Source organism: Moschus berezovskii, chromosome 3, assembly GCF_049115385.1.
Source record: "Moschus berezovskii isolate FMDL1 chromosome 3, NW_MosBer_1.0, whole genome shotgun sequence".
In the NCBI taxonomy this organism is placed as follows: domain Eukaryota; kingdom Metazoa; phylum Chordata; class Mammalia; order Artiodactyla; family Moschidae; genus Moschus; species Moschus berezovskii.
Window position 1 is genome coordinate 72,592,568 of NC_142462.1, and position 24,873 is coordinate 72,617,440.

At 37.7% G+C, this 24,873-nt stretch overlaps 1 protein-coding gene and 1 non-coding gene across 4 annotated transcripts in view; both read right to left on the minus strand.

Moving 5' to 3' along the window:
• Positions 1-24,873, minus strand: part of BBS9 (Bardet-Biedl syndrome 9) — a 491,843-nt gene that overhangs the window by 374,996 nt on the left and 91,974 nt on the right. The window lies entirely within an intron of this gene.
• Positions 15,555-15,636, minus strand: LOC129552859 (small nucleolar RNA SNORD86). The gene has a single exon (XR_008685344.1). It is a non-coding gene; the product is annotated as a small nucleolar RNA SNORD86 (small nucleolar RNA).

Below are 24,873 nucleotides of genomic sequence, written 5' to 3' on the forward strand. Positions count from 1 at the left end.
CATGATATATGAAGTCCTTTGTGCTGAAAATCTAGCAATATAGTGGAAAGTACTATACTGTCATGTCCACATGGGCTGCCTCTAGAGTCAGATAATCTGAGTTTAGTACAGCTCAACCAATTATTAGCTGTTCCTCTGGGCTCAAATTCCTTAGCTAAAAGATGATGCACCTACCTAGTACACAGTACTTATCTATAAGATGATGTACCTACCTAGTTAGGTGTTGTGAGAATTAAATTAAGCAATGTATGAAAACCAGAAGATCTAGCGGGGGTTAAATACTGCATCACATTATTATTTTTATAATTATTCTCTAAGTCTCACACTACGTGCTGTGTTATATTTAAATACTTGCTGTCTCCCACGCACATCATGATGGTACACACTTCCTTGTTTTTGCTTACATTATTACCTTTCAAAAAAAAAAAAACTCTCAAAATTTTCTTCCACTGGGATAGTGAATATATACTGGATGCATCCTGGTCATCCATTCCCCTCTCCTCCCATCTTTAGCCACAAATCTTGAATGAGACTGACTTCATTCTAAACTTGAGGATAGGTAGGCCCTGACTTATGTAAACTAATTGGTATCCCACTAGTCACAGTGATTGGTTAAAGGATGGTTATAATTTACAGTCAATGAAAGAAACTAAATCCCTAAACTGAGATGAAACTAAAGAAAACCCGACTCTTCCCCACAGGGAGTCACATGTGAGGCGGATAAAGTCTGGAATCACAGAAGCCATTTGACTTTTACAAGGGTGCAGTTAAGAGATCAGCTTTTAACTGTTTGAGCTAATGCATCAAGTCTCACTTGGAGCCAAACCTATTCATGAACTTTACAGGTAATAAATTCTCATGAATATTGAAGCTGAGTTGGGTCTCTGTCCCTGAGCCAAGTGGATCAACCCATTTGTCCTCTGAGAGATATCACAGGCTGAAGCTTGTGTCTTCCCAGAAACCTTCTCTCTCCCTTCAATTACCCTCCAACTGTGATCCCAGAGAGCCCCACCCTTACCTTCATCTCACAACTGAGATGAGTGACTGACTGAAATGATCTATTTTTGTGTCTCTCATTAACTCTAGGTTAAACTCAAAGGCAGGAAGGTAAATCTTATTCATCTTTGTAAATCCAACAATTTGAAAATGCCTGGCAGATAGGAGATACATTAATAAACACTTTGGCCACCTCATGCGACGAGTTGACTCACTGGAAAAGACTCTGATGCTGGGAAAGGTTGGGGGCGGGAGGAGAAGGGGACGATGGAGAATGAGATGGCTGGATGGCATCACCGACTCTGTGGACATGAGTTTGAGTGTACTCCGGGAGTTGGTGATGGACAGGGAGGCCTGGCGTGCTGTGATTCATGGGGTCGCAGAGAGTCGGACACGACTGAGCGACTGAACTGAACTGAACTGAACTGAACTGAAGCTGAAGTAAGCTAGGCAGAATAATTTATTCATCTGCAGCTCAGATTGGCTGAGACTCTATTCTATGTGTTTCACATACTGCATTTTAAGTACATGAAAATGCTTTATTTATTACAATCCTGGCCACTGACGTTTAGAAAAATGTAGGGATCAATCCAAAACATTACTCAAAAATAAATAAATAATTCCTTCAAATCACTGTTTTGGAAGTCACTTCAGAAAACATACCAAAGGCTCCCCTTACAGATAATGGGAAAAGAAAGGTCTAGAGAAGCCATGAAAGTTTTGTAGTTCTAATACAGCAGCCAACAGGAAGCCTTCATAAAAGCAATGGGATTTCAGGAGCTATTTAAATGACCTAGCCATGAACCATACTCAGCCTTTACCACATGCTCAGTATTATATTAGGAGCTGTAAGAAACACAGTACAGCAAATTACTACTGTCGTTTACTGAGCACCTGTTATATTCCCACCTTCGTGTTAAACATTTACCCAGCATATAGCTACATTCTTTACTAACAATAGTCTCATTTTACACATGAGAAGACTGAAAACCACAGAGCTTAAATAATTCATCTAATGCCAAAGAATTAAAAAATGACAATACTCAACCAGAATCTGACTCCATTATAGCACACTAGATCCATTTTTAAAAATAATGTATGCTAACAAATACAATCTAAATGATGTGAAACAGACTAAGTACTATAGAAAACCAAAGAACTTCATTATGATGAGTTTCCTGTGAAAGATTTCCTGATAGAGGTAGGATGTATCCTACCTCTCAACTGAGAATGCCTAGACTGAGAAGGACAAGTAGAATGAAAAGGAATCAAACGGAAAAGCAGAGGAAATTTCTGCAAGAGAAAAAAGAACATATTAGGAAAAGATACAGAGGCAGCTAGATTTGATATAATGAAATGGATCAAGTTTTACCAATAGGGCATGAAACGTAAAAGCAACAGATTGAAAAGATGACAATACCTAAGTGATGCTTCCTCAAAAAGCATCACTAAACAATACAAGGGAAATATCTTTTAAAGTTGAAATAATTAGGAAGGTTTGGAGATTTCATCAGAATTTAAAATCTAATGTTTATCTCATTAATCTTAACCATGATGAGAGAAAAATAAGCACTGTGATTTGAAATGCTAATTGCAAGATCTAGGGATAAACTGACAAAAGACCTAGCAAAATCATTTTGAAAGAATTTTGTAAATCAGTATTTTTCACTTCCAAAGACAAAGAAAAAATTTTGTGACTGTGGGGATGGGTGAGTGAAAGCAAGAAAGTTCCATTATGGCAACTTCATGAAATGAATATTTATTAAAAAGTGTATCCCATTTCCTGGTGATAAAATATCATACAGTCAAAAAAGCTTTAACATGATGCATAAACCGGTAATCAATTACATGTTGAATTGACTGCTAGTTTAACAGTTATAATTTTACTAAATTATAGCCCATTCACTAAAATGGTGTGTAGCCCTGTGTGTGTGTGTGTGTGTGTGTGTGTGTGTGCGCGCGTGTGTGTCTATGTGTGCATGCACCCATCTCAGTTCCTTCCACCATGCGTGACCCAGAGCATTTTCCATCATTCATTATTACAGCAACAAGGGGCCCATAGAGGGCAGTTCTGAATACCATTCCTCCATTTTTCTGCTGTCTTTTTCTTCCTGTGGAATCTATGTAGCAGAGTAAGTGGAAGGGCATACATGAAAGGAGACTACCATTACTCAGCGTGCTACATGCTTTCTGAATCTCTCTACGCTCATAATTCTTTTACACACTGAGGAAAAATACAAGTGAAGAAATGCAAACGTGACCTGTGGCCAAGCGTGTATTGCAGTTCAGCATGCAGCTGTCAAAAATACTTGGTCCTTCTCCAAGTCTGAAAAACACATGAAAAACAGCTGTATAGGTAGTCCAAAAGGCAGACAGGAAACATCAAGAGACTGATGCAAACGAACAGAAGAGTCCAAAAGTCTGTGGAACTTCCGCTCGCTTGCCTTATGCATGCACGGAAAAAGGTTTTGTTGTTGTTACAGAAAAACTGAAACGCTAACTTATTAATCATTATGCAAACTTAACTCAAAAATGATACAACATGTTTGCTATGAGCAAGGATGGAAAAATGTTCAAAGTAGGATTTCAACAAATACTGACTTAAAAACAAATGGTAGGTGGATTTCTACAGCCTGCAAGATTGTAAATTTGCCATTAAATATAATTTCTTAAACCCCTAAGAAAACAGGGGAAATCAACAAATAGGACACATGTGTTGAGCTAAATGGCTAACATTTTTAAGTATGTATCAGGGAAAAATTATACAAATTCTCAACTATTATTCAAGTGTTACCCCAATAAATAACTTCATGAAGAGTAATTACTTTAAGATTCAAAAAAATAAAAATTGGGACTACATACTAACTCTTCCTATAAACTTGCCTTTTGACATTTTAATGTGTCTCTTTTTAATAGGAACTTTAATAGGCTTACAAAGACCACTAGTGTGTGTTCCACCAAGTTATTTATCACAATTTCCACCCCTCCCAAACTGTGAACAAGGTTAATAACATATTATAAAGAAATTACAACCATTCATTAAATTAGCATTACATGTGACAGATTCAATATGAATGCAGTGTGAGAGTTTAAAAGGAGGTCCTAAACACTGTATTATCACTTGCATCCACAAAATATTGGGTGAATTACATTGTCAGAAGCAATGATCATGAAAGGTTTGATAATACTTTCCAGAATTCACATTCTTTCAACAAATTCCACAAACATTCACTGTACCTAGCATGTGCTAGGAGAGGCAGTTGCTACTCTCAGAATATGGGAGTTACAACAATGTGAGAACAGAGGCACACTAAAATAATTTAAAAGATTATGTACAGAAGTATGATTAATAGTATCTGGAAAAATTAAAAGCTTCAGAACAGAAATAACACTTGGGTTTTGCAGGCTGAGAAAGAGTTTGCCAGACATTCAGGAAAGCAAAAGCAGAAAGCACACCATTCAAAGTCCTGGATTACAGGATTAAAAGAGAGCCATGTTTAAAGAGGAATAAGACCAGTAAACGCTGAGGGAGGGTATTGAGTGGTGGGAGACACTAGTGATGAAGATGGCAGGCATTCTCATCAGAAGTGATGGCAAAGCCACAACTGAAGCCCAGATTGGCCACAAACTTATTTCAGCCCTGAAAGCTCTAGCAGGTTTCCTCGTCTGCACAGCAGTTGTATAGGAGAAGACTGTATGATGCTATAGTCAGGATAAAACACACAAAAAAAATACTGGCTGGTACCTGGTAAGCTTTCAATAAATGGTAAGTAATTAATGTTACTGGATTACTAGTTTCTTACAGACCAAATTATGTGATCAATCCTGGGTGTTCATTGGAAGGACTGATGCTAAAGCTGAAACTCCAATACTTTGGCCACCTCATGCGACGAGTTGACTCACTGGAAAAGACTCTGATGCTGGGAAAGGTTGGGGGCGGGAGGAGAAGGGGACGACAGAGAATGAGATGGATGGATGGCATCACTGACTCGATGGACATGAGTTTGAGTGAACTCTGGGAGTTGGTGATGGGCAGAGAGGCCTGGCGTGCTGTGATTCATGGGGTTGCAAAGAGTCTGACACGACTGAGCAACTGATCTGAACTGAATTTAAAATTAGGAGGAAAAAAATCCTTCAGACCAAAAAGGATAAAATTTAATGTGGGAAGGAGCACACACCAAATCAGAAATTCACCCTTTCTGCCAAAGCAAAGGGTTTTTTAAGACTTCAAGAACTATGGAAAATCCCTCAAAACCTAGGTCTGTGTGCGTTTCTGTCTATCCAACATGATTTTCTATTTTAAGCTTACTTTCCTCAAAACGGCAATTTCTCTAACATGGTCACTATTGAAATCTCTAAAGAAGTACATTATGAGTGTGTCTGAAAGCCCTCTCTGTCATTGAGCTGTCCCTGCCTCTGTTCCCTCCCCCAACACACACATACCCAAATTCTTCCCCGAACCCCACCCTGCCTCTCTTTTATTGATGCTTTTTGCAGGATGACATAAGAAAGACAAGATAGATGATATCATACAGCAGAGCCCATTATTTATTAAGATTCCTTTCTTCTCTCTCATCCAAAAGGAAAATTCTTAAACAGTGAGGGTCAGGGATCCTTTTTTTTTAATAACTGGTTTGAAAGTGAGATAAATTTCTCAAGGTAATAACTAACCATGATAAGAAATCCAGAAAACTCCTGCCCCAAAAATATTCTAAAAAGAAAAAAAGTATTTTTTATAAATACTTCTTTATTTGCAAATATTATCAGTCCCATAAAGGAATAACTCCAAAATCTAAATATTTGCTTTTTGTATATTGTTAACTCTCAATCCTAAAATCATCAGTGTATTAAAAGTCTACATCCCTGAATTCATTATAGCCAATTAAATTAGGTTGTGAAAAAAATAATGCCAGGAGATTCTTAGCTGAGGTTCAACTTCACCTAAACTCATACAATTTAAAAGGCAAATCAAAATGAATTGGGGATAATGACAACAGGACTTTAAATTTCCTGAACTGTCAATTCTTATCACAAGGTTCGATATGCCACTTAACCAGTGTTTGGTCTATTAAATGTCCTTGGATTCTCCAAAAAGAAGCAGTTAAAATATCATATCTTGAATTAAAGTCATAAAAACAAATACACCAAAGTAATCATCTTAATATACAGATGCAATCATGTTATCAATCAACTCAAAAAATTCAAAAGTACACCAGTATCTTCAGAAATAAGTAGAAATTAATAAGTAGGATATCCAAAGAACTCTTCAATATATCTGCTAAATGAACTCTAACTATTCCCTCTCATCCAATCCCAACCACCAAATACTTCAGGTAACACGTGGTTCTCAGGTAACATAACCTTGTCCAAAGGCCCTTATGTGTTTGTTACTGTAAGTTCAATGCCCCTGAGGTACCATTCCCCATCTTAACCTCATAAAATGCTTCTAGATGTCCTCCATCCCCCGGATCCAACTCCACAACTTTGAAGCTTTCTCCAATCCCCTTCAGGCATAAATAATCCATTCTCCCTCTGTTCTTTTTTAGTACATTCTGCATCACTGCCTATTAGTACTGACAATACATTATTCCTGGCGATACAGCTAAATTTGGCACCCCTCTCTCCCCTCCTCAACTTCCATAAATGAATAATAAAAGCCTTGAAGGTGAGTCAATTTTGTTTTCATTGTCTAGCTCACAGTATTGAGTATAGTCCCTTATATGTCAGTACTCAAAAACACCTGTTCAAGTCAACTGAATCCTCATGAAAGTAGAAAACCATGTCAAACTGTAGTACTAGATACAGGATGCTAATGATCATCAAGTAGGCCAGGATATTTTACAATATTGTCATATTCACATGAAAGCCCCATGAGATCTGAAATTATGCTTTATTCACCACATCTTTCTACCCCAAATAGTCCCCAGTACATAGCAGAAGTCAATAAACATTCGTTGAATGAATGAATAGCAGCAAAGTAAATGTGGTATGAAAAAGGCCCTGAAACGATTAGTTTTAACACATGACACTTAAGGAACTAAATTCTAAATTATTTCAGAGCTTACTACTATGTCAAAAGACAAAGTATTCACTATATGCACAAAATTAGAGACACTAGGAAATACTAAGCAGAGAGGAAAAAGATTAAGGATAACAATGCTTTTAAGAAAGATAAAAACCTAATAGAAAGACACAAGAGATAAAGGTGGGGTGGGGGAGGACAGCAAAAAGGAAAATATATGCATGGGAAGGGAAATCACTTAACCATAAAGAATAAACTGTGGCATCCCAAAGAGAATACAGAAGAAATAAAATGATCTTTAAATCCATCAGTATTTTATAAAATTCTAACTTCAAAACCATACACAGATTAAGCCTAAAAGCTTTAGTAATTATTAGAGCACCGAACAAAGTCTTTCTCTGGGTAATATGAAACAAACAATTATTACCATAGGAAAAGTACCCCAAAAAGGGGTACTAAATAGGATGCATGCTTGCTCAGTCATTCAGTCATGTCTGACTCTTTGTGACCACGTGGACTGTAGCCCACCAGATTCCTCTGTCCATAGGATTTCCCAGGCAAAAATATTACAGCAGGTTGCCATTTCCTTCTTCAAGGAATCTTTCCAACCCAAGGATCAAACTCATGTCTCCTGCATTACAAGCGGATTCTTTACCACTGAGCCATCTGGGCTGCTGCTGCTGCTTAGTTACTCAGTCATGTCCAACATTTTGCAACCCATGGACTGTAGCCTGCCAGGTTCCTCTGTCCATGGGGATTCTCCAGGCAGGCAAGAATACTGGAGTGGGTTGCCATGCCCTCCTCCAGAGGATCTTCCTGACCCAGAAATCGAACCCAGGTCTCCTGAGTTGCAGGTAGATTCTTTACCATCTGAGCCACCTGGGAAGCCCCATTAAATAGGATACTCTTCAAGTATTTCTTGTTCTTAGAGCAAGATGCTGCTGCTACTAAGTCACTTCAGTAGTGTCCGACTCTGTGTGACCCTGGCCTCCTACCAGGCTCCCCCATCCCTGGGATTCTCCAGGCAAGAACACTGGAGTGAGTTGCCATTTCCTCCTCCAATGCATGAAAGTGAACAGTGAAAGTGAAGTCGCTCAGTCGTATCCAACTCTTAGCCACCTCATGTACTGCAGCCTACCAGGCTCCTCCGGTCCATGGGATTTTCCAGGCAAGAGTACTGGAGTGGGGTGCCATTGCCTTCTCCGTAGATCAAGATGGTATATCATAAAAGAACAAACTGATTAAAATGGGGAAAGTAACAAATATAGTACAAAGTAGTGGAAAATACATAGTGGAAAGAGCAATGATTTTGAATCAAAAAGACCACATGGTCATGTTCTAAACCCTGCTCTGACACATTCTAGATATGTAACTTTGGCTACTTTAATTTCTCTGTTTCTTCACATGCAAAATAAACCTTATCACAATTTCTACACCCCACTGGGTTGCTATAAAAACTAAAGAAGGAACATATGCAAACTACCCAGTTTAGGACCTGGAACATGGTAGGAATGTATGCCAATCTTAACTCCAAATTTAGCACACTTAAAATAAAATAAACCAACTATTCCTAGTACCTACACTTATATCTTGAATATCAGATACAGTAATTTAGTCATTAAGTCTCTCTCCTTAAGTGTAAAAGGGAAGTAAACATCTCAGGGAAAAGTTAGAACCAAAAGTAACCAGGATGTTGAAAATGGTTCAGTTCAGATTCCAATCTTTATTTACTAAAGTCCTTGCTAAAGCAGTGATCCCAGGCTCTTGAACCTCACTGATGTATAAAATTTCAGAAACTAATGGGGAATATCATAGGTTGTAAAATGTCCGATAAAGAGATTTAAAAAAAAAAAATAAAGACTATCATCACCAACATTATCTATACAGACAATGTAAAATAAATAAGTACAAAGTAGAAAATGTCAGTACTAAGTATAGCCCTTTAATTGAACAAATTTTAGCTTTATGAAAAATTTACTACATTATTTAATTTTTCTTCATTACCCTAAGACCATTTGAAACTTTAATGGGGCATAGCATTTAAGAGCCATTAGCTTATCCCAGCCTAAACCACTTTTTTTTTTTTTAATTTTTATTGGAGGCTAATTATTTTACAATATTATATTGGTTGGTTTTGCCATACATTGACATGAATCCGCCCTGGGTGTACATGAGTTCCCCCTCCAGAACGCCCCTCCCACCTCCGTCCTCCCCTTCTCCTCCCTCTGGATCATCCCCACATACCAGCCCCGAGCATCCTGTAACATGCATTGACCCTGAACTGGCAATTCGTTTCACATATGATAATATACGTTTCAATGCCATTCTCCCAAACCATCCCACCCTCACCCTCTCCCACAGAGTCCCAAAGACTGTTTTACACACCTGTGTCTCTTTTGCTGTCTCGTATACAGGGTTATCATTTGCATCTTTCTAAATTCCATATATATGCGTTAGTATATTGTATTGGTGTTTTTCTTTCTGGCTTACTTCACTCTGTATAATAGGCTCTAGTTTCATCCACCTCATTAGAACTGGTTCAAATGCATTCTTTTTAATGGCTGAGTAATACTCCATTGTGTATATGTACCAAAGCTTTCTTATCCATTCGTCTGCAGATGGACATTTAGGTTGCTTCCATGTCCTCACTATTATCAACAGTGCTGCAATGAACATTGGAGTACGTGTGTCTCTTTCAATTCTGGTTTCCTCGGTGTGTATGCCCAGGAGTGCGATTGCTGGATCATATGGCAGTTCTATTTCCAGTTTTTTGAGGAATCTCCACACTGTTCTCCATAGTGGCTGTACTAGTTTGCATTCCCACCAACAGTGTAAGAGGGCTGAACCACTTTTAAAGAACTCCCCATACTAACACTTACATACCACTAGTAATAATTTAAAAAAAAAAAATCAGAAAACAAGCACAAAAGTTTTTGCTTTATAAGAAGAAAGGAAAAACTGGTTTAAAACCTCTTGAGACCTAGGTTAGATAAGGAAACAAGCATTTTCCATACATAATACATTGGTTCTTTACAAACTTACCACTATTGGGTTTCTGGAATCAAAAAGTGAGGCAAAGGCTCCCTCTGCTGACAAACAGACAAAGAATCTAATCCTATCAAACGGCAATCAACTTTTCAAAAATTTTGCCACTAACTGGATATCACATGGGTGTTTACTATTCTCTATCAAAGACTAGTTTTACTTTATATCCTAAAACACTGAAATATATCTCCATCTGACATAAATGTGAAAGACATGTATAACTAGGCAACACTCCATCTGTATTTCAATAGATCTTTCTAAGCTCGCTTTCAAATTTCTTGGTGTCTACTCTATGCTCTAAGGGTTAACTGAGCTAGAATGTCATACAAAGAGGAAATTAAAGAAGCTAAAGAACTGAGGTGGGTTTCAAGAGATTGCATAGAACAAAAGTAACAATTTCTGAATGCAGTGACAACCTTCTCTCATAGAAATCTCATGAGATTAATAGAAGTAAATCAAAGAATTCAAAATTAACAATAGCAGGTTACAAGCACTGGCCCATATATTATTAACACATCCATCTCTAGCAACTATTGTGTAACTTGGGAAAATCAAGAACTACATTCTTATTCGATTGCAGAGAGACCTAAGGCTCAGGAAGGTTCGATGGTTTGTTAAGGACACACAACCAGTAAGCAGCCAAGTCAGAATTCAAGTCTAATTCTTAGTCTGCTTCTCCGACTGAAAACTATGCATAAAATAGATACTCGAATGACACAATCTCCAAATTCTTTTCTGATTTCAAATTTAACATAGCCGAACATCACAAATACTATCAGGGTGCTTATAAATAGGGCTTCCCGGGTGGCACAGTGGTAAAGAATCTGCCTGCCAATGCAGGAGACTCAGGAGACTCAGGTTCAATCCCTGAGTCAGGAAGATCCCCTGGACTAAGAAATGGCAACCCGCTAGAGTATCCTTGCCTGGAAAATTCCATGGGCAGAGGAGCCTGGAGGGCTACAGTCCATGAGGTCACAAAGAGTTAGACACAACTGAGCACACACACATGCACATGCTGATAAATAACATCAGGTTTAAATATAAAATGTTAAAGATTTCACTTTGGCAGACAAAACTTAAAATAGCCTCTCGGTGAATTTCTCACTGTAATTTATTTATTCTTGTCTTATTTCTAAAAGGATGGCTTGAAGAGGCAAATAAAACTAAACAAATTATAAAATAAGTAGAGAGAACAGCAGATAAAGCCCTCATTCTCCCAATAAAATTACAGAGTAAAATGTTTGTTAAAAGCGGTATTTTTGAGTATATCAATATGCTGCCTCCCCTTAAAAATGGTAAATAAAATTCAGGAGCCAAACACTAAGTGAAAGTGAGAATCATAAAGGTAAACCGAGCCCCTGGGGCATTCTCCTAAACCATATACCCTCAGCATCAGTTTTCATAGTCTCAAAATGTCATGTGGTAAAGAAGAAAAATAGTGGGGCCCACTCTATGTAGGAAATCCAATTGAAGTCTGTATATTATCTTTCTCCCCCTAGTAAAAAGCTAAGACCACAAAGGGCTTTACTCTTACAGTAAGGAGAACTTAGAAATAGCATCACCCCCTCCACACACACACACACTCACATGACCAAGAGAAAGCAAAATGCATATCTCAAAACTTGGAACAAGATGAAGGAGAACATTCTCTCCTAAGAATTCACAAACCCCAAGCTGATCTTAATGTGTGTTTTCAGACCAAATTCACTCTATTGACTTGCCCAAGAAGTCTCAATCTGTGAAGTCAGTATAAAGTGATCCTGGGTGAGAAGCACCAGCAAGCCGCTGACAAAAGAAAACTCAAATCTTTGAAGGAACACACCAATGATTCCCATGGATAGAGTTCCAAGAATATGACATCACAGGCAAAAATCCCAATGTACAAGGAACAGGAGGCAATATGAGCAAGAGACAGCAAAAATACTAGAAAGCAGAATCGGAACTGCAAAGACTTCATTCACTGAAATTATCAACAAAAAATAAAATTACTACACCCAGCACAGCGAAAAATAATAAAAATATCAAAAAAACAAAGAGAGAGAGAGAGAGAAAGAGACATGAACAATAATGTAAGATGGTCTAATGTATCTAATTGGATTTTCATTATGAGACAATGGAGAGAATATGAAAGAGGCTATTCAAAGAAATAACAGCTGAAGATTTTCCAGAATTGTTGAAAAGCATCAATCCTAAGATCTAGGTTTAAGACAAATGAATTGCAAATAGGATAAGTAAAAATAAATCCTCTCTTAGATGCCTGACAGAGAAACTGCAGAACACCAAAGACAAAAGGAATGTTTTAAAAGCAATAGAGAAAAGACTGATAAACTAGCAAAAGAATAACAGCTAGACTAAGAGATGACCTCTTAACATCAATGTTTGCCAGAACAGAGCAGAATATCATCTTTTGTGGAGCAGGAAAAATAACTGTCAACATAACATTGAATTCCCAGACTTCCTCCCATCTCCTCCAAAAAAAAAAAATTAATTATATTATTACAAAGATTCCATTCACAATAGCAACCAAGGCAATTAAATTCCTAACACACTGACTCTAACTCAACTTTCAGATCTTAACTTCCTTCAGTTCAGTCACTCAGTCGTGTCTGACTCTTTGCAACCCCATGAATCACAGCACGCCAGGCCTCCCTGTCCATCACCAGCTCCCGGAGGAAGGCCAAATTAAGTAGGACCGAACTAAACAATGTACACCTAAAATATATCCTCTTCATCATGGCACCTTTTCCTTCACAGCACTTGTGCTTTTATACCTACTTCTATGATTATCAGCTTAATACATGTCTCCCTCTCCAAATTTAATGAGGCCACAGAACTCTACTGTCGTTGTTGTTCAGTTGCTAAGTTGTGTTCAACTCTCTGTGACCCCCGTGGATGGTAGCCCACTAGGCTCCTCTGTCTATGGGGTTTTCCAGGCAAGAATACTGGGGTGGGTTGCCATTTCCTTCTCCAGGGGATCTTCTCAGACGAGGAATCAAACCCACACCTCCTGCAATGGCAGGTGGATTCTTTACCACTGCTGCTGCTGCTGCTAAGTCACTTCAGTCGTGTCCGACTCTGTGTGACCCCATAGACAGCAGCCCACCAGGCTCCCCCATCCCTGGGATTCTCCAGGTAAGAACACTGGAGCGGGTTGCCGTTTCCTTCTCCAATGCGTGAAAGTGAAAAGTGAAAGTGAAGTCGCTCAGTTATGTCCGACTCTTCAAGACCCCATGGACTGCAGCCTACCAGGCTCCTCCGTCCACGGGATTTTCCAGACAAGAGTACTGGAGCGGGTTGCCATTGCCTTCTCCCTTTACCACTGAGCCAGCAGTGAAGCCCACACAGACCTCTATACTTACCACCATATGGTTGCTACAGTGCTTGGCACATAAGTGAAGGGAAAGAAGGAAGTGAAAGAAGGATGGAGGGAGGGAAGACATAACCAACAAGTAAACAATCAACACAGAAAAAACTAAAATTTTTACTAAAAAACATAAAAGGACAGCTAAATGAATAATAAGACATATTATATTCCTGGATGGAAAGAATCAATATATAAACATGTCAGTTATGCATTAAAATAATCCATAGATGTGATGCAATGCCAGACAAAATTCCAGCATGATTTTTTTCATGGAACTCAATAAACCATTTTTCAAGCCTAAAAGGAAAGTGAAACAAAAAAAAAAACAAGAATAACTTATAAATATTTAAAAACAAGACCAATAAAGAATGATTATTCTTCCCACATATCAAAACTTACTATACATTAATTTTTAAGACAGTATTTGTATTTTTTATAGATACACTATTTATGGACAAATAAATCATTGGCATTCTTTATAGACACACTATTTATGGACATAAATCAAGGGAAAGGAGTAGAGTCTAAGAGCAAATAAATGACTAAACGGGTAATGTGCATATAAGAAAGTCAGCATTTCAAAGAATATCCATAAACGGCCCTTGGACAACAGAATACACATTTGGGGGAAAATTAAACTATAGCCCTACTACATATAATATCTAAAAACACATTCCAGAAAGTTAAGAAAACATATGAAAATATTTTAGAATCACAGTGTAAGAAAGATTTTCATTAGAAAGATACAAAGATCAGAAGCCATAACAAAAGAGATCAAAACATTTAACATCAGAAAAAAAATGAAGTATTTGTACCATTAAGTAAATGAACAAAGTTAAAAAGCAGTTGGGCAAACTGCTTAATCTTATCAAGCCTAAATTTTCTTCTGCCTGAAATGAAAATAACGACCTAATTTACAGGGTTGCTTTGAGAAATGAGAAAGTTAAGGTTAAATCCTTAGCATAGTCTTGGGTGGGAGCACCTAGCAACTGCCCAATGAATAATTTTTTGCTACTATTTTTAAATTAAGAAAATATCACACATCACTTTTGCCTATTAAATGGAGATTTTAAAAAAATGACAATATCTGACACTGTCATAGATATTACACATAGCGGAGAAAAGCTGTACATTTGAGCCATCTCTCTCAACATAAAACAATTTACAATGTGTACCAAAAGCTTTTGGTCTCAAGTGTCTAGCCTTAGGTTTTTTTCATTTGTTTTTTATTTTTATTGGGCTATAGGGGATGGATTGGGAAATACCTCTGCCATTCAAGTCCCACTGGAGAAATGTCCGTTCTGATTTTCCTGGGCTGGCTTTCGGAGCTTTTTTTTTCTTGGAGCCACTGCTCTTGCTGGCAGCTGTCTCTTCAGGTCCACTGCTGAGTGGCTTCTACTTGGAAGAGAATTTCCTCTATTTCTTGGGGACACTCTTGTTCCCTGACTCTTAAGGGTCACTAACCAGTTCGCTCATCTTTGAGCAAAGGTTTTCTAATCATGAGAAGACTTCCACTGCCAGCTCTCTCTTCAAGATCTCTTCAAGATCACCAGTTCCTCCTTGGGAAAAAGATTTCTTTTTCTATGGTTTGGAAAAGGAGGCAGATGGGTCTTCTACTCCATTCTCCTGAGGAGCTTCCTGGGGCTTTTGCCTCTTCTTCTTCATGGGTCTTCTACTTGTTTCCTCACATCCCTTTGAAAAACTACTGCTGTCTTCTGAAGATATCACAGGGAAATTGCAGCCAGGGGTCTCTTTTCCTTCTTCAAGCGTTTCTTCTCCTGTTTCTCCAGCTTCCTAGTAATCTCAGCAAACACTTCCTGTGAACCTAGCCTCCTTCATGACATCCAGATTCTTTTGTGAAATCTCTCCAATCTCATAGAAAGGCAGCTGCCCTTCAACTTGTTCTAGAAGCTTCTTCCCAAATACAAATTGCCTCAGAGAAACAATCAATTCATGAGGCAATACTGCATTTGTTTGCCAGGTATCAGGAGACACTGCCTTTGTTCTTGGCAGCTGCTGGGCCAATGAAGGTAGAGTTAAAAAGAAAAAAAAAAAGAGTCCATATTCTGGGATCTTAGTTCTTGTCTTCAGAGCTTGGGAAATGTGGTCCCTTTGCTGGGCCCAAGGAATCTCTCAGCACCAGGACTGGCCATCACCCCCATAACAGAGGCCTGTAGAACTCAGGGAGCCCTGGTCAACTATTATTATTAAACCCATAGTCTTAGGGTTTTAGAAGAAAAGTAGCTGCCAGGGACTGGGGCTAGAGGACACAGAAAGAGGTTGGTAAAAGGGTACAAATTTTCAAATATGAAATGAATAAGGCCTGAGGAGCTAATGTAAAACATGCAGATAATAGCACTGTATAGAACAATACTGTAGAATTAAAATTTGTTAAGAGAGTAGAATTTAGATATTCTCACCAAAAAAAAAAAAAAAAGTGAATTGATGGACATGTTTTAAATGAAGGGAATCCTTAAACTATGTGTGCTATATCAAATCACCATGATCTACACTTTAAATATCTTACAATATTATATGTCAATTATACCTTACTAAGGGCTTCCCTGGTGGCTCAGATGGTAAAAAATCTGCTTGCAATACAGGAGATCTGGGTTTGATCCCTGGGTTGGAAAGATTCCCTGGAGAAGGGAATGGCAATCCACTCCAGTATTCTTGCCTGGAGAATTCCATGGACAGAGGAGCCTGGTAGGCTACAGTCCATGGAATCACAGAGTCAGACATGACTGAATGACTAACACACACACACACACACACACACACACACCTCAATAAAGTAAAATAAGATAATTTTTAAAATACAATGGTCATAATTACCAGTATTTGAACCTCTGTGACTGTCAGAATTTCTACTGTGTCCATGAGTTTAACCTTTTTTTTTTCTTAGATTCCACATAAGTGAATGCAGCATTTTGTCTTTGGCTTATTTCACTTAGCATAATGCCCTCAACATCCATGTCACAAATGGCAGGATTTCCCTCCATCCCCTGAAGTGGGAAATGGCAACTCTAGGGGATGGCAATCATTTAAAAATGGCAATCATTTTCAAATTAGATTGTTTGCTTTCTTCTATTAAATGGCATGAGTCCAACATTCAGAAAACAAAGATCATGGCATCTGAACCCACCACTTCATGGGAAATAGATGGGGAAACAGTGGAAACAGTGTCAGACTTTATTCTTTTGGACTCCAAAATCACTGCAGGTGCTGACTGCAGCCATGAAATTAAAAGCCACTTACTCCTTGGAAGGAAAGTTATGACCAACCTAGATAGCATATTCGGAGAAGGCAATGGCAAGCCACTCCAGTACTCTTGCCTAGAAAATCCCATGGATGGAGGAGCCTGGTAGGCTGCAGTCCGTGGGGTCGCTATGGGTCGGACACGACTGAGCGACTTCACTTTCACTTTTCACTTTCACACATTGGAGAAGGAAATGGCAACCCACCCCAGTGTTCTTGCCTGGAGAATCCCAGGGATGGGGGAGCCTGGTGGGCTTCTGTCTATGGGGTCACACAGAGTCGGATACGACTGAAGTGACTTAGCAGCAGCAGATAGCATATTAAAAAGCAGAGACATTACTTTGCCAACCAAGGTCCGTCTAGTCAAGGCTATGGTTTTTCCCGTGGTCATGTATGGATGTGAGAGTTGGACTGTGAAGAAAGCTGATCGCCAAAGAATTGATGCTTTTGAACTGTGGTGCTGGGGAAGACTCTTGAGAGTCCCTTGGACTGCAAGGAGATCCAACCAGTCCATTCTAAAGGAGATCAATCCTGGGTGTTCATTGGAAGGACTGATGCTAAAGCTGAAACTCCAATACTTTGGCCACCTCATGCGACGAGTTGACTCACTGGAAAAGACTCTGATGCTGGGAGGGATTGGGGGCAGGAGGAGAAGGGGACGACAGAGATTGAGATGGTTGGATGGCATCACCGACTCGATGGACATGAGTTTGAGTGAACTCCAGGAGTTGGTGAAGGACAGGGAGGCCTGGCGTGCTGTGATTCATGGGGTCGCAAAGAGTCTGACACGACTGAGCGACTAAACTGAACTGAACTGAACTTACATATTTTGTATATTAATTCTTTATCAGATATATGATTCACAAATACTTCCTCCCATTTCATAGTTTGCCTTTTCATTTAGTTAATGGTTTCCCTTGCTGTACAGGAGCTTTTTAGTTTTACATAATCCCACCTTGGGAGGTATTGAGGCTTTTTCCAGCAGGGATTATTTTAAAATTTGGAAGTAATCACATGAATATATTTTTGTTATAATCATAATGCTACAGACAAAGAAAAGGTATCCCTTTGTCCCCATTCACTTTTCTTTCCAAAGAATTTATCCAAAAATATAATAGAAATAACAAATCTGAATGGTCATAACTTTCTCAGAAAAATGTATGCTAGCAACTCCCTGCTACTCAATTTTGATCATCAGGTACCTCAGCTGATAAAGAATCCGCCTGCAATGCAGGAGGCCCTGGTTCAATTCCTGGGTCAGGAAGATCCCCTGAAGAAGAGACAGACTACCCACTCAAGTATTCATGGGCTTTCCTGGTGGCTCAGATGGTAAAGAATCCACCTGCAATGCGGGAGACCTGGGTTTGATCCCTGGGTTGGGAAGATCTGCTGGAGGAGGGCATGGCAACCCACTCTAGTATCCTTGCCTGGAGAATACCACGGACAGAGGCGCCTGGCAGGCTACAGTGTGTAGGGGACACAAAGAGTCGGACACAACTGAGTGACCAAGCACAGCACAACTTTTCTGTGACTATAAAACTTTAAGTATTTCTATTTCTCTTTAACTTTTTGTGGTGCTAAAAAATGTTTTCTTTTCATTCTCTTCAGTTTTATGGACAAAATCGTTGAAAGTCTGTCCAGAGAGCAGATTCTAAGAGTTCTCATCACGAAGAAAAAAATATTTTTTCTTCTTTTCTTGTATCCATATCACATGATACAAAACCAGTAAACTTTCTGTGGTAATAATTTCACAATATGTGTAAGTCAGTGAGAATATTGACACTGTAAACCTTAAACTTATACAGTGCTATATGCCATGTGTTTATTTTCCCTTTGTTGACTTTGCTTTTGGTGTCAAATCAAAAAAAAAAAAATCATTGCTATGAGCAATGTCAAGAAGCTTACTCTCCACATTTTCTTCTAGGGGTTTTATGGTTTCAGGTCTTACGTTTAAGTCTTTCATCCATTTGGAGTTGATCTGTGCATAGTGTAAGGGGTTCAGCTTCATTCTTTTGTATGTGTCAATCCAGTTTTTCCAGCACTATTACTGAAGAGATTATCCTTTCCCCCCTGCATATACTTGATTCTTTTGTCATAAATCAATTCATGAATTAATTTCTCAGCTCTCTATTCTGTTCCATTGATCTCTGGAATACCATATTGTTTTGATTACTATAGGTTTTTAATATAATTTAAAATCAGAAAGTATAATTCCTCCAACTTTGTTCATTTTTTTCTCAAGATTGCTTTGACTACTTGGAGTCTTCTGTGGTTCCATACAAGTTTTACAATGACCACAGTATTCTTCAAAGCAAAATATTAGCAATAATTCCACTAACAGTGGTAAAGCATAGAATTCTCTATAATCATTTAGAATTATATTGCAGTAGAATATCTGTAGATTTGATAAATGTTTGTGATATTGTTAAGTGAGAAAAAAAGACCTTAAAAGAGTAAATACAATATGAATCTGCCTTTACAGCATTAAGATGCAAAATAAAAAGACACCAAAAATACACTAGAATAGTCATAATGATTAGCTAGTTCTTAGTGTCAACTAGAGATTATTTTATTTCTCATCTCCTAAAACCTCATCCCAAGTTTCCAAAATGAACATGTTACTTAAAACAAAAAAATTCTTTTAATGGAAGGGGCAGGTATCCATCAAATTTCCCACCATTCCTGAAGCTCAGGCCCCACCAATGATTGGCTCTGCCATGGGATTTAAAGATAAAACTTCAAGAAATGTGATTGTAAAAAATCACTTTACCAAATATATAAATTGAACCTTGGCAAGAAAGCAAATGTGTTAGAAAACTTTTGGTAAAATAATGACCTAAATTTTAAAGTTTCTAATTTATATTTTTCTTTCTAGAAGCAGACAAAAAGTATTTACTCCTAAATAGGCTATTCTTATTTCATGAAAGAAAAGAATGCCTTCTGTACATGAAATATTTCTCTACCCTTAAAAACAAAAGAGAGGGGAAGAAAAATGAGGAGAAAGCAGAGGGAACATGCATTCATGTCCTCATAAAATAATTAATACAATTTCTAGAGAAGCTCTGTTTCTATCAACTATAAAATGAGCAAACTCTGTAAATTTTCTAGAATTTTTAGCCAACTGCCTCCCTATTCTCCATTATAAGATCAACAAATACAACTGTACTACTAAGTATAATAAAATATAAATAATAAAATACATGCCATAGTCAGTCCAATGGAATAGTCACCTGTGAGCTTTACTCTGAGGCTGTATATCAAAGAAGAGTGAGCCAATGCAAAAGAGATTGTTCACAATAGTACATTTTGGAAGCAATCTCCACAGCTAAATAAATTATGAAATATCCACAGACAAAATTCCAGGAAGCCCATACAAGAACAAGGTAAGTCTATATGTTTGGACATGAAAAGATATCCATGTAAATGTAAGAAGCAAGTTATAGATGAATATATAGTAATTCATTGACATAAAATATAAGATGTTTATAAAAGCATTGAATAATGTATTCAGCAAGTGCAAGGTTGTTCATCAAGCTATTTACCTAGAGAAGAATGAAATTTCATAGGCAGCAAGGAAGTTTTTAAAGTTTTTAAAAAGTTTTTTTCCATTTTTATTTTTTTAAAAAATAAAGATGTGTTTGTTTTATGTTTTTAACAAACATATAAAGAATCACAAATACATTTAATAATTTATAAAAAGAAAAGTATTAAAAGCATTAATGAGTGTATATAATAACAGAAATTAATTACAACGTACAGTTGACCCTTGGACATAAGAGGAGTTGGGGCACTGACCCTCCACATAGTCTCAACTGTGAGTATAACTTTACAATCAATCTTTAATATCCGTGGTTCTACATGAATACATTTAACCAATCAAGAATCATGTGGTACTACAGTTATGTATTCACTGAAAAAAAAAACCTAAGTATAAGTGAACCCACACAGTTCAAACTCATGTTGTTCAACAGTCAACTTATATGTATGCATAGAACACAAATTCTATACCATTAAAAATGAAGAAGTAGATTTACATTCATTGACATGTAATATGACGTCATATTCACTGACATGTAGTCACAATTTATAGGGCAAAATGGTCAGGAATGAACTGTGTTACCCATTTTGTCTAAAGTACATGTGCGCATATGTGCTAAGTTGCTTCAGTTGTGTCCAACTCTGTGTTGACCTTATGGTTTGCAGCCTGCCAAGCTCTCCTGTCCACGAGATTCCCCAGGCAAGAATACTGGAATGGGTTGCGTGCCCTCCTCCAGGTGTTTAAAGTACACATGTGTACATAAAAGAATATACAAAGGTCAATAGTTACAATTAGTCATTAAATTTAATAATAACCCACTGTATAATTTTATTTTCTTCATTTAATTTTTTAATGTATAAACAATTAAATAGCAGTAATATAGAAAAATATTCCTTAAAGCCGTTTCATTACTCACAAAAAAAGAGCTATATATCCGAAGTTCAAGAATAAATAATTGTTCATACAGTTTCCAGTCACACAAAGTACAGTGAAAGGTAAAAGAAACTGTTTATATAAAATGAGAAAATAGCCAAGTATTTCAAATAAATTTGATTAGGAATTTGACTTACCCAGGTAACCACCTCCACTTTTCTATTTCACTTCCTGTATATGCACACACAGTCTGAGTTACTTTGTATATATATGCCAATGCACAAATACTTCCATCTTCAGTTATGTGTATAACTTTAAAAGTCCAATCAATTTTGTAAAGGACAAAAAAGTTGCCAGTGAAACCAAGAACTTGATTTAATATCACTCCAACAGAAGCTGCTGCATTTTAATGTACCTTTATAAAATCCATAAAATAAGCGTTACAATGAAAGAGAATGCCACAAAATTAACTGTTAAAATGATGACTTTTAACCTTTTTAATGCACAGTGGCAAACAGCTTTTTTAAATCCTCAGGCCCAAATGCACTCCAAGGTTTATAAGAGAAAACTCCACTTCCAAGTTCAAAATACTCATTGCTTAAAAGTAATAATAAATCCCCTAGTGAAACACTGGGTTCTGGCTTTAATTAGAAGTAAGTGTGCTAAGATTGCCACCTTCTGCTGAATAAAAAGTCAAGTCCTTCATGACCGACCTCAAGTGGATTTTCAAAAGACCTCAAATCTGAATCTTTCTTAAAGAAAGAAGAAAGGAGGATAGAAAAATATATATATTCTCATGCAGAAGAGTTTAAGTGGGGCCACTTGAACTATCCAGTGCTGCCAAATGCAAAATTCTCTTTCCCAAAAAAGTAAAACATACTCTTCTTTGGATCCATGTTCTGAGACAACAGATAAAACTCCATACTTGATGGTACTCCTCTAACAAGATATTAAAATATACTTGTTACATGTCAAATTTAAGACCAAAATATATCAACAGTGACAAAGTCAAGGAGGAAAAAAATGAGATTACATAATAAAACTATGACTTCTATTATTGTCCATTCAAAAAAAATTCATCTGTTACAATGAATGTTGAAAAACATCAGTATTTCCCAAAAACTATTTTTCTCTATTCCCTTGAGATCACCATTATGAAATTTAAACCTTGAAATTTTTGAATCTTTTTATATATGTACATATATATATATGTATATATAAGTATGGGCTTCCCAGGTGGCACTAGTGGTAAAGAACCCACCTGCCAACACAGGAGATGTAAGAGACGCAGGATCGATCCCTGGGTCAGGAAGATCCCCTGGAGAAGGACAGGGCAATCCACTCCAGTATTCTTGCCTACAGAATCCCATGGACAGAGGAGCAGGGCAGCCTGCAGTCCATGGGACATGACTGCAAGTGACTTAGCATGCACATATATAAGTGTGTGTATATATATATATACACACACACATATATACCTATATATAATACATAAACAAATATACATAACTACAGAATTTTGACTCTGTCAATTTCCTTATTTAGAAAGAAATACTTCCATTAGAAAGGAAATAGTATTTACTGATATTTTGCAGGTTGTCTCAAGAATTAAATGGAAACATGTGAAGGAAACTGGCACAGTACCAGTCAAAAAAATGTTTTTCTTAGCCTTTGGAAAGACAATAGAGATTTCAAAGTTAATAGCCCTTATTAGAAGATTTCTTTAACACAAGAAAAAGAAACAACATCTGCAGTTGTCTTATTTTTTCCCTCTTAAATCAAACATGCTCTCCGTTTAAGATATTTTAATAGTTTTTTACTGGCTTCATATTTTGGGATGCCAGTTGTACAATACAGTAGCTTTTGTTAAAAAAAAAAAAAGATTTGGTTTTAAAAAAAACATAAATTAATGTATGAAACACAATGCTGTTCCTTTCTTTGGATTAAATAAATTTAATTGAAAAATCTGTTTACTTAGCTCCTGCTCCTTGAAGTACACAATTTCAAAACAAATAAAGACTGACAAATCTGTCTGCTGATGCAGGCTCGATCCCTGGATCAGAAATATCCCCTGGAGAAGGAAATAGTAACCCACTCCAGTATTCCTGGGGCCCATGGGGTCACAAAGAGTCGGACGTGACTGAGCACACACACACACCAATATGTCATACTGCCAACACAAGAAGTTTAGGATCATAACATCTGAAACTTTAACAGAGGACGATGTAGTTCATTATATCAGTGGTTGCCAAACTCAGGTCAGCAGATTGGCCCTGGATAATTATATCATCCTCATCACAGGTAATGTTTGTTAAGTTGTTAAGTTTACAGTAACCTTATATGAGATACTATTACCAACCCTTCATAGAAGAAGGCACAGAGAGGTTAAGTAACTTGTTTAAAGTTACTCAGATAATAAGTAGTAAAGGTAGGATATAAACTTTGTCAGTTTCAAATTTCCTCCCTGCCCCTTTCTGCCCAATTTGACTTAGCAGGTCTGAAATAGGCCCTGCAATCAGTATTCAAATCTCCAGATGATTCTTTTTTAAATTTATTTATTTTTTAGTTTGGAGATAACCGCCTTACAATGTTGTATTAATTTCTGCTGCACAACAACATGAATCAGCTATAGGAAGTTCAATATCATGTAAAATAAACCACTAGTCAGTAAATCTGTAATGACTCCAAAACGAGAAAGCAAAAAGTTAAGAATGAAAACTTCCCCTCTCCTAGATGAAATAAATTAAGATTCTGAACAGATTATTTGTAATTTATAAAAATGTATTTGCAACTTGGTGAATGTGAAGTCAAGTGGGCCTTAGAGAGCATCACTAGAAACAAAGCTAGTGGAGGTGATGGAATTCCAATTGAGCTATTTCAAATCCTGAAAAATGATGCTGTGAAAGTGCTGCACTCAATATGCCAGCACATTTGGAAAACTCAGCAGTGGCCACAGGACTGGAAAAGGTCAGTCTTCATTCTAATCCCAAAGAAAGGCAATGCCAAAGAATGCTCAAACTACCGCACAATTGCACTCATCTCACACACTAGTAAAGTCATGCTCAAAATTCTCCAAGCCAGGCTTCAGCAGTATGTGAACCGTGAACTTCCAGATGTTCAAGCAGGTTTTAGAAAAGGCAGAGGCACCAGAGATCAAATTGCCAACATCCACTGGATCATAGAGAAAGCAAGAGAGTTCCAGAAAAACATCTATTTCTGCTTCATTGACTATGCCAGAGCCTTTGACCGTGTGGAACACAATAAACTGTGGAACATTCTGAAAGAGATGGGAATACCAGACCACCTGACCTGCCTCTTGAGAAACCTGTATGCAGGTCAGGAAGCAACAGTTAGAACTGGACATGGAACAACAGACTGGTTCCAAATAGGAAAAGGAGTACGTCAAGGTTGTGTATTGTCACCCTGCTTATTTAACTTATATGCAGAGTACATCATGTGAGAAGGCAATGGCAAGCCACTCCAGTACTCTTGCCTAGAAAATCCCATGGACGGAGGAGCCTGGTGGGCTGCAGTCCATGGAGTCGCTACTAGTCGGACACGACTGAGCGACTTCACTTTCACTTTTCACTTTCACACATTGGAGAAGGAAATGGCAACCCACTCCAGTGTTCTTGCCAGGAGAATCCCAGGGACGGGGGATCCTGGTGGGCTGCCGTCTATGGGGTCACACAGAGTCGGACACGACTGAAGCGACTTAGCAGCAGCAGCAGCAGAGTACATCATGAGGAACGCTGGGCTGGAAGAAGCACAAGCTGG